This window comes from Sardina pilchardus, chromosome 20 (assembly GCF_963854185.1).
Source record: "Sardina pilchardus chromosome 20, fSarPil1.1, whole genome shotgun sequence".
NCBI lineage: Eukaryota > Metazoa > Chordata > Actinopteri > Clupeiformes > Clupeidae > Sardina > Sardina pilchardus.
Genome location: NC_085013.1, coordinates 1,751,457 through 1,758,956, shown reverse-complemented (window position 1 = coordinate 1,758,956; position 7,500 = coordinate 1,751,457). Strand labels below are relative to the sequence as shown.

The 7,500-nt window shown below is 43.9% G+C and overlaps 1 protein-coding gene across 1 annotated transcript in view; it reads right to left on the bottom strand.

Moving 5' to 3' along the window:
- Window positions 1-7,500, bottom strand: part of pacrg (PARK2 co-regulated) — a 183,705-nt gene that overhangs the window by 111,959 nt on the left and 64,246 nt on the right. The gene's annotated exons all lie outside the window — the stretch shown is intronic.

The window sequence follows — 7,500 nt, the reverse complement described above, 5'->3', positions numbered from 1 at the left end:
AATGGTGTTTGGATACTCTAACGTCAACACACTCGATCTTATGGCCTAATCCAGTGTGAAAAACGGCTGCCACTGAGCCTCTCTCTCTCTCTCTCTCTCTCTCTCTCTCTCTCTCTCTCTCTCTTTCTTTCTCTCTCTCTCTCTCTCTCTCTCTCTCTCTCTCTCTCTCTGCACTCTCTTGCTTCCACGTCTGCCTCTGCCAGACACCACCTGGTGCTACTCTAGCTCAGCTGCGGTGGCTGCTGCACGCTAATGAAAGGGGGCACATGGCTGGAGCCACGCAGCCAGAGCTGCTGACTGCTGAGAGACGAGACACAGTCGGGGCCGATGAGACTCACCCTGCACACTTCCACCCTCCAAACACAAACACAAACAACACTGCACAGCAGCAGAGCTCGCCAGACAGGGAGTCAAGCAGAGACATGCCTTAACTACTGTACAGAGAAGGCATAGGATGTAAGAGTAGCAGCGATGAGAAGAAAAGAGAAGACTAGAGGAAAGGAAATGAGGAGGAGGGGAGAGGAAAAGAGATGATAAAATAACATCCTAGTGTAGATGAAGTGAGAGAGGAGAGAAGAAGACAGAACAAGATAACAAAGGACAAGAGTAGTCACTGAAGAATGTATTAAGAGATAAGTTGACCAGAGAGGGATTAAGGTGGACAATAACCTCAGGGCCAGATGTCATTTGCGGTGGCTTGATGTGTAATTTCCTTGCAATGTGCGTTTAAAATGTAAGTACAAACAGGCCAACCGCAGACTGCCTGTTTAGTCAGGCAGCCATGGGGTCAGACCTGGTTTTGTCGGTTAAAGTTTTTTTGCAAAATCTAGTAGACTAGGGGTACCTAAGAGGGTGCCCGGTGATATCCCTTGGGCAATTTTGTATATTAAGCCTTTCTTGTCCAATGTGTTGAATATAAGGCGGATAACTACAGGTGAAAAGGGTAAGAAAATGAACAAGCAGATATCACTATGAAACTTCACCAGTTGATTACTTAGATCAATATGAAAAATAAATGTATTACAAGTTTTCTGAAATGTAATGTTTGAATATGCAAATTGGGTATGATGAAAATAAATTTTCGCCATGTTTTTTGGAATAAAATGTCATATAAATCAGGCTAAGAATAACATATTAACAAACCCCTCTGCAAAACCCTTCTAAACATGATTAGGTATAAGACTGAAAAGTTTGGTGTATGTAGATGCTTGTGAAGTGGAGATTTTGTTCTCAGAGTGAGAGAGGAAACTCATCCATAGTGCTAGCATCTCTAGCAAATCGTAATTTGGGTTTAATGTGAAAAAAACAGATTTTTTAGGCCATATCGCCCAGGCGTAAAAGTAGGCCATGGGATGATGACTTCACCTCAAGTTGGAGCTGCACTGTCGATAATCTCCAGTATCCAAAGGAGGTGAGAAATAGCAGCAACCGTCTTTGAACTTGGCAAGCTCTTTTCCATCATTTATTGATATCTACTGAAATTTAGTGAATGTTCTTATAACCTTAATGTTTTATTGTTTAATAATGTGGCCTCATGTAACGCCAGAAAATATGCCACGTTGTGACACTGTAATGGGGGGAAACATGATGACTAGGGATGTAACGATGCATCGTGACACGAATAAAAATCGATACAAATGCGTGACGATTCGCACCGGTTGATAGAAAAAATGAATCGCGATGAGTCACGTGACTTATGTCACTAGGTATGGGGCACAGAACGAGGGAAGACGACGGTAGGCAACAACTTTGAACTAGAGTGTGTGTGTCAGGGTTTGTATGGGTGCTTGAAATCCTTGAAAATGCTTGGATTTTAATGTGGTGTTTTCAAGGTTTGAAAAAGACATCATTTATGAAGTTGTTTTGTTTTTGCCACGCGTTCGCGTCCAGTTTGACGTGTCTGGATTTTCCGATAATGACAGCAATCTTGTGATGCTGATATAGACTTTTAATTTCTGCGTGTGTAAACTAGTCTAAGCTACTGTGCTTGAACGAAGTTAGCTGTGACAGACTAACCTACTGGTTTTCATCGTTTTAACCTCAAAGCCTGTCGACCTTAGGTCTACTCAATTGTTTAGTTAACACCTTGTCATTTCGCGCTTGTCCCGCCGTTCACCTCCGTGCGCCCCATGTACATCAGAACATATTATGTCGGGATAGCCATCTCACTATGAGAAAACGTATGACGATAGTGCTAAGAGATTAACACGTTTGCATGCTTGGTAAACATCAGTCTTGCACATAATATTGAGCTGATTTCTTTAGTGGAAATGGCTTACTGTAGCATTGTGCTGATAGATGGAAAAAGTTGCCTAGAAGGCAGTAACTGCATTTTTGGTCGAAAATTAGTTGTTATAATTTTCATGACATTAAAGTTGTTATGAAGATTGATAAGTACCAAAAATAAGCTAATGTAAAGTAAAAAAAAAAATAAACCTCCAATAACTGCTACATTAACTACAACCATAAGGCTAAGCAACAGCATAACTTTAAAATGTTTTTTTTTTTTCAGTTTGCACTCTGCATAGTTACTGCCTTTTTGCTTTGCAGGGCAGAGTAGGGCCTGCCATTTATTTTTAGAGGAGAGGTGTAGGACGTAATACTTTGGAAGGAGAGGGAGTGGTGCAATTTGATTTTCTTTGGAGCAACCTCTTCAAACAGCATCAATATCAAAAAAAAAAATCGTGATAAAATCGTATCGTGAACAAAAAATCGTGATCCATATCGAGTCGTGAGTTGAGTGTATCGTTACATCCCTAATGATGACATTTCGCTACATTAAGCACCCAATTTGATACTGGAATGTTATTTTGTAAAGTTCTTTGAATGTGCAGCCTACTGCCAACATCAAGCAGTATGCTGTTTCACCTTGTAGTGGCGCTCAACTTTAATACAGTCATCAGAAGTGCTTAGCTGAAAAATCAGAAGTCAGTGCAAGAGTTGTTAACATAAGAAATGCCCACATTTTGGAGTACCTCCCCCAAAGCACGAACTGCCTCCATGGCGCGTAAATGACAGGCTTATAAGTCAAGGGCAGAATGGGCGTAGGCTGAAAAGTGCACGTTTTGTTTTACTCACGCACATGGAGTATTTGCCCCCTGTATGTTAGGGTGCTTTCATACTAGGTCCTCTGGACCGGACCCGGGTTCGTTTGGTCCGATGGTTCAGTTGTTTTTGATAGTGTGAACGAAACCGTACCGAACTCGGGTGCGGACCCGCCTGAAAAGGTGGTCTCGGGTCCGGTTCGCTAGAACCCTGGAGCAAGTTGCTTAGCAAACGTTCTGAAGAATCTAAAGAATCTTTACCTTTGTCTTCTTCATTGCACTGCCTTCTGCTGTGTTGCCAAGTGATATTTGTAAACAGAATTCTCGAAGTTCGTGTCTAGCAGAGCCATATAAAGAGAGAGTTGCGACAACCCGGGTACAGAAAATTCGGTTTGTGACGTGGTTCGTGTAACTTCAAGTAGTTCAAATAGTTCCCGGAAGCGATTTTGACTGTTCGTTAGAATCATAGAATAACCGTCTTTTACTGTCTGTTAACGAGAACGCTATTAGTGTTCGATCCTAACTTCCGGGAACTATTGTTGAGAAAATATGGAACATTAGCGTCAATGGAGTTGTCGCAACTCTCTCTTTATATGGCTCTGGTGTCTAGAAGCATGGTGTTTATGACGCAAACGGACCCGGGTGCGCAGACAAACATGTAATGTGAACACAGACCAACTACAGTAGAAGTAACCGCACTCGGGTCCGGTCCAGTTAAACGGACCTAGTGTGAAAGCAACCTTAGACTGCTCACATTGCAAGACAAACGTCAGAAAACTGACATGCCAGATATTCATTCAGATCAGACCAGAGCTGGAATGTTGATTGCGTTGATTGTCCTCTAATCGGATATTGTGAGCAGCTCAAAATGTATGACATCGTACATAAATTAAACCCGAAAAAAGATTTAATTGCAGGATAAAATTGCATCAAAATTACAGTTTGTCAGAGAGGGTTAGGAGGAGAGAGAAAAGAGAACAGAACAGAAGAAAAGGAAATGAGAGAGGGAGAGGAGAAGAGTAGAGAGGACTAGTCTAAGTTATGCAGTTATGCTGGACTGGACTGAAGTGACCTAGAGTAGCCTGAGGTGGAGAACAGTCCCAGTGTGGATGCATGCGTCTGGGCCATGAGAGAGAAGAGAGGTCAGCTGTGCGTCATCAGGGCTGCTGGTCAGGGGGAGCTCAAACGGCCCCATTCATCAGACAGCCAGAAGAGCAGCTGCCTCTAATCCCCTCATTCAGCAGCAAGCACACACGCACACACACACACACACACACACACACACACACACACACACACATACACACACACGCGCACACACACATACACACATGTGTGCATGCACACACATACGCACACACGCAGACGCACGCACACACATGCATTTTGACATATTATACACACACACTCATACACTGACTGTGACATAGCAGCACTCATGCAAAAAGTTCTCAGTCTCCCCCACACAGTTGCATACATAAATACTCAAATGCAGAACAGACACAGACAGATAGACAGACAGAAAAAGCAAACACACTCACAGAGACACACAGAGACACGTATAGACAGACACACACTACACACACACACACACTGACACTCAATTAACTTGGGGGAACATATAATACAAATGGTCCGAGAGAAGATGAAGAAAGACAGTTTCCAGCACAGAGAAAGAGAGAGATCCCGTAAGACATCAGCCAGATTAAAGGCAGATTTCTGCTATTACGGTCAGAATCATTATCTTAATTGAAAGACTGACCCCATTAGACAATGCTCCTATTAATGCAGGAATCCTGCAGTGGTAAGCATGCTTGGTGGGGCCGGCTAGGAGAAGCCTAACTCTGCTCTCAAGGAATAGTGCATTACACACAGGCTGGATCCTCAGCACTGCCATACGCCTTATTCAGGCATGGAGGAGACAAGCAACACAAGATCATGAGCTGTTAATGATCAGTAATTCAGTGATTACAGGCAACATTCTGAACAGACAGAATCCAATCATAAGCATGGTGCTATTTTGATCTGAATGGTAGCATTAAGTAGACTGTTTGAAATAATTGCTTCTGCATTACTTATTTATATCTGTTTGTTCTCTCAAGAGAAAGGGTGAAAGATTTCTGATAAAGTCACTCAGTTCTGTGTGTGTCTGACAGTTTGACAGTGTGTGTGTGTGTGTGTGTGTGTGTGTGTGTGTGTGTGTGTGTGCGAGTACACTGTTTGTGTGTGTGATAGGGACTGGGTGAGGTGCTGCTGGAGACTCCGTGGAACCTGCTCCAGTTTTAAAGGTGAAATTGCTATATAAAGAGCTGGATTACACAGCCCCGACACACACACACACACATACACACACACACACACACACACACACACACACACACACACCACAGACATGGACAAACACACACACACACACACACACACACACACACACACACACACACACAGGGAGAGAGAGAGAGAGAGAGAGAATTAGGCCAGAGCTGCTATCACACACAGCGAGAGAGATGGAAAGCATAACATGCAAAGGGAGAAAGAGTGATAGTGTGAGAGATAAAAGAAAGATTGACAAAAGAAAAGAGAAATAAACAGAGCAAAAGAGGAAATACTGAGAAAGACGAAGAGAGTGAGAGAGAGAGAGAGAAATATGAAGCCAGATATAGCCTGCCCACTGGTTAAGCAAAGAGGGACTTCAGAGACAGATGATTTTAGCCATCAGAAACATGTACCTCTAAAACTAATCCATAGCTTCATGACCACTGTTTCTGTACACACTGGCCTGGCTTCATATTCACTGCAATTCAAATTAGCCAGACAAATTCCCTAAATTCCTTCCTTCCTTCCTGTCCAGCTTTCTTTTCTCTTCTCATTTCTTCTATTTCCCCCCTTTCCCCTCTCTTCCTCTGTTCACTCTTGTGTTCTCTCCTCTCCTTTTGTGTGTTTACCTGTCTGTATCTGGCTCAGAGTGCCTGCGGTGCCTGCAGTAATCTCACTTGTCATCTGTGCTGAACATGGGTGGACCCGACGGAGGGATTTGATTACGCGACAGGACCACGGACAGCGGCAGATTGATAGTGCAGCGTTTCACCGTCATCAGCGCAATCAGCCCCTTCATCATACAACTGATGACTATGGAAGAGACGATTGATCATGCTGGTGATTGTCTTACATGCTTTGTAGGACGAGAATGGGGATGGGGGCGCACACACACACACACACACACACACACACACATCACAGATTTCTCTCTGTTATACACATGCGCACACACATCACAGATTTCTCTCTGTACACACATGTGCACACACACACACACACACATGGTGTATTATCCACCAGTGACTGTTCACAGGGACCTTATCCATTATCACACACCATGAGCTGAGTGTGTGCACTTTAAAGTGACTCAACCAGGCCCCCAGGGACTATGTGTGTTTCTCCTGTTTAAAATGAACAGGAGCACACCATCAATCTTTTGAGTCGTTGTCGTGTGTGTGTGTGTGTGTGTGTGTGTGTGTGAGAGAGAGAGACAGAGAGAGAAAGAGAGAGAGAGTGAGAGAGTGTGTGTGTGTGTGTCTGAGTGTGTTTAGGTGATGGTGGTGTGTTGTGTTATTCATGGAATAATTGGACAGCCACGCCATTCTGATAAATCACACTTTACTTTCCCCGACAAACTATTTGCAAAACAAATTGATTTAGCAAATGTGTCGACATTGGACAGAAGATAAATTGCTTTTGTCTATTTTCAGAAGGAAAAACGAGTAAATATGAAGGGTTATGTCAGCTACAGGAGACACTTCTACAACAGGCAGAAAAAGAAATGAGAGACTGAGAGACAGCATGAAAGGAGGAAGCAGAGAGAGGGAGAAGATAGAGAGAGAGAAAGAGAAGGAGGAAGAGAGATCTAGGTGGGGAAAGTGTCCTTCGCCTGAGGGACAGCTTCTCCTCTCCTCCCCTCGTCTCGTCTCTCTTCTCTCTCTACTCAGGCCCAGCAGTAATGGGATGCTCTTGTTGTGCCAGCAGATCACTCTCATCCTGTGTTCTGGCACACAGATCAAAGAGTCTGAACTGAGCCACAGATCCTTCACGGTCAGGCAGAGAGAGAGGGGGAGAAAGCAATACAGATAGGGAGAGAGAGAGAGGGAGTAAGAGAGAGGGGGAGAAGGAGAAAGGGAAAGACAGAATGAGCGAGAAGTTGAAGCTCAGAGCGTTGAGATTGCAAGAGAGGGAGGGAAAGAGAAACTGAAAGAGAGAGGTAAGGAGGAGATGTGTGGAGGGGAAGGATGAGTGGCGTGTGATGCTCAGTGTCTGAGTGGCTCCCCTCCACATGTTCATGATGGCGAAGGTCCATTATTCCAGATGCCGCCTCCTTTTCAGAGCAGTTTTTACATAAGGCTGGAGAGAATAAAGAGATAAAGGACAAGGTAAAGATGTGGAGGGGAGGGGGGGCATGCCA